Raw genomic sequence first — 3,657 nt, forward strand, 5'->3', positions numbered from 1 at the left:
TTACACTGTGTTTGTCATTGATTGTATGAGTTCTGTTGCCCTGTGCAATCACAAATAGTGGCTGTTTTCACTAGGCATTCTGTAGCATATGTTGTGATGAATTATTTTCCAAAAAATATAATTTTATTACATACTGTGACAGGGTGGGGCAGATGGCTATAGGAGAGTAATAGAAGGCAGATATATTAGCCACAGGCTAAGTAGGTCCCTTTTCCCTGGGTAAGGTAACAGGCAAGGTCCAGAACAATCAGGAACCTTCTAGAGACAATTAAGACAGGCTGATTAGAACACCTGCAGCCAATCAAGAAGCTGCTAGAATCAATTAATGAAGGTTAATCAGGGCACCAGTGTTTTAAAAAGGAGCTCACATCAGTTTGTGGTGTGTGTGTGAGGAGCTGGGAGCAAGAGGCACTAGGAGCTGAGAGTGAGAACGCGGACTGTTGGAGGACTGAGGTGTACAAGCATTATCAGACACCAGGAGGAAGGTCCTATGGTGAGGATAAAGAAGGTGTTGGGAGGAGGCCATGGGGAAGTAGCCCAGGGATTTGTAGCTGTTGCACAGCTGTTCCAGGAGGCACTCTAGATGGCTGCATTCCATAGGGCCCTGGGCTGGAACCCGGAGTAGAGGGCGGCTCCAGCTTTCCCCCAAATCCTCCCAACTCCTGGTCAGACACAGGAGGAGTTGACCTGGACTGTGGGTTCAGAAAAACGGCCAAGCTGAGGGCTGCCGTGAAGCTCCAAGGCGAGCAAATCCGCCAATAAGCGCAAGACCCACTAAGGTAGAGCAGGAACTTTGTCACAATACCAAAACCAGTGCATGGAAACTCTGTTCAATTAAAAAATAATACAATGCAAACTTCTGAAATACATTAACAGAACTTAACAACGGCAAAGAATATCGATGTCCATTTTGGCTACACATACAGTGACTGTGGCTCTCACGGATCAATGTATGTAAAACTGTGGCTGTCCTTACTGCTCACGGCATGGAATGGTAGGGGTAGGGATAGGGATGTGGCTCCTGATGTCATGTGGAATGTTGGGGGTGTGTAGTAAGGTGTTAAAATGGAGTTCTCCACCAACTGCAAAGGGATGCAAGCACCTGCTCGTTGAACCAGTAGGTCCACAAGAGTCTGTAGCATCTGTGTTTGCTGCCAGAGAAGCCCCACTATGTCCTGGTGCGTTTCCTTCTCCCTTTCCTGCTGAGACTCCTGGGCCTTCTCCTGTCTGCTCTTTCCTCCTCCATAGCATCTAAAATATTCTCTTCACGGTCTGACGCAGTGCTGGCTTGCAGAATCTCAGAAAAGATATCCTCCCATGTCCTCTTTGTGACTCTGGCAGACCAGGTCCCACCTCCTGCCAAGGCCACCAGGCCTCACTGAACACTGACAAATACATAGCTGGAAACCAGTCTAACGCACCTGTGGGTTAGTATTGATAGCTATCTGAGTCATAAGAAGGGGTTTATTTTTTAGATTTTATGAAATGCTTGAAAGTTGCTGCATGCATTAATCTCACTTATAATATCTGTATCCTATGTTATAAGATAATATTTAAGTATTTTCTCTGTAACTATAAAACTATAGTGTTTTCTCTAAAAGTGGAAATGTCCACAGTCAAGAGAAAAGCATGACCAATTGTGACATACTAGTTCACCACAAGAGTTATCATCTCCTGCCCAACAAAAGAAAGTCTACAGACATCAGACAAGTGATGGTGGAACATCAGTTGACCAAAGACTTTGTTGATTTCTCCCCCCATGCCCATGAAAAGGAGACATGCAAAAACACTGGTCCCATCAGTTCGAACTACTGACCAGAAGGAACTTTATCCCTATGTTGCTTGAACTCTTGGGGCAAAGATTTCTAAGCATAAGCAAGGAATCCCCAGCTATTCAGCTTGGGCTAGCCCTAAAGGACATATACAAATTGCCTATTATAGTAGCTACTATCAATTTTTGTAATCTAAAACACTATCACTTTTTTGTTTACCTGTTTTAACCTTGTAAATAACACATTTCTTTTTCCTAGTTAATAAACCTTTAGTTAGTTTATTATAGGATTAGCTACAAGTGTTATCTTTGGTAAGAGATCTAAGGTGCCCTTTGTGAAGTGCCCCCCATAAGGCTTTATGGAAATATGCTTATGAATGTATATATGACATAACTAGAATATGTTTTATGCTACATATGCCATGTAACATATCTCTGTAAAGGTTATGATCTACTGAATCTATTAATCCTATTTGTATATATGTATCAGTTTTGTATTTGAAGTTATGGATATTGGCTGTGTACTGGCTTGATTTTTAAGTAGCTTCTGTAAAGCATTTGGTCAGCTTCTTGAGAAAGAAATGTACAAAGTAAGAGCCCAGTCAAGAAGCACTTAACACACAATGGATCTTGGAATGCTCCAATCCACATAAGAAGTCTACTTGAGGATGTTCAAGGTAGCATGTGACCCATGGCTGCTACCTGTAAGTTCTGAGTCATGCATGGACATGTGACTGGACATGCGACTCCAAAACTCCATACTGTATCTGGTATTATACACAGGAGGTGTGAGGGGTGTCCACCCACCAGACAAAGACTATTTAAACCCTGGGGCGGGGAGACCCCTCCATTTTGTCTTCATCTGGCTGAAGAGAGAGCCTCTCCACCCCCAAGGATACCTGAAAGAAACTGGAACAAAGGACAGTAACTACAGGGGGTGTGAGTGATTGCTGGACCCAGACTAGAAGGAGACTAGTCTGTAAAAGGAAGCTTATTGGAATTCAGGGTGACGTTTTATAGGTATTCAGTTTTCTTAGACATAGACTTGCATGTTCTATTTTATTTTGCTTGGTAATTCACTTTGTTCTGTCTGTTACTACTTGGAACCACTTAAATCCTACCTTCTCTATTTAATAAAATCACCTTTTACTTATTAATTAACCCAGAGTATGTATTAATACCTGGCTGGGGGGCAAACAGTTGTGCATATCAGTGTTATAGAGGGCGAACAATTTATGTATAAGCTTTATACAGGGTAAAGCAGATTTATTTGGGTTTGGATCCCAGTGGAAGTTGGGCATCTGAGTGTTAAAGACAGGAACACTTCTTAAGTTGCTTTCAGTTAAGTCTGCAGCTTTGGGGCACATGCTTCAGACAGGTCTGTGTTGGAGCAGACAGGCATGTCTGGTGCCACAAGATAGGGTGCTGGAGTCCCAAGCTGGCAGGGAAAGCAGGGGCAGAAGTAGTCTTAGCACGTCAGTTGGCAGCCCCCAGTGGGGTTCTGTGATCCAACCCGTCACAGATGTGACCTGGGGTAAGTGACTGGTCTTTTGGGACTGGAAGTAACCTAAATATTCATGAGATTTTTGGTGTAAGGGACCATCTTTCACAAAGGCAGGCTTGCCTGGGTGGCAAGATAAACCAGAGTACTGAAGGAGACTGTCTATGGCTCCGTGTTAAGGCTGGTGTAGTGCTTGAGGCGTTCACAGTTTGTTTGTTTGTTGGTGAAATCTAAGTAAAGAATTCACAGCCAGTTTGTGGTTTGTGCCCTCTTTCTTGACAGTCTGCCCTGAGTTTGGCACTCCTGGTTGTGAGCCACACCAGACAACTTGTCACTCTTCTTTCTCCTCCTTATCTGGCTCAGGCATTCCACAGGTATGGAGGGG

The 3,657-nt window shown here is 43.7% G+C and overlaps 1 long non-coding RNA gene across 1 annotated transcript; it reads right to left on the reverse strand.

Moving 5' to 3' along the window:
* Positions 1-1,987: 1,987 nt before the first annotated feature.
* On the reverse strand, positions 1,988-3,335 carry LOC122459106. The gene is made up of 3 exons (XR_006279572.1): positions 3,301-3,335; positions 2,811-2,815; positions 1,988-2,102 (listed from the first exon to the last, which is right to left on the reverse strand). It is a non-coding gene; the product is annotated as an uncharacterized LOC122459106 (long non-coding RNA).
* Positions 3,336-3,657: the final 322 nt, after the last annotated feature.

The sequence above is a fragment of the Dermochelys coriacea genome, chromosome 3 (genome assembly GCF_009764565.3).
Source record: "Dermochelys coriacea isolate rDerCor1 chromosome 3, rDerCor1.pri.v4, whole genome shotgun sequence".
NCBI classification, from domain to species: Eukaryota; Metazoa; Chordata; order Testudines; family Dermochelyidae; genus Dermochelys; species Dermochelys coriacea.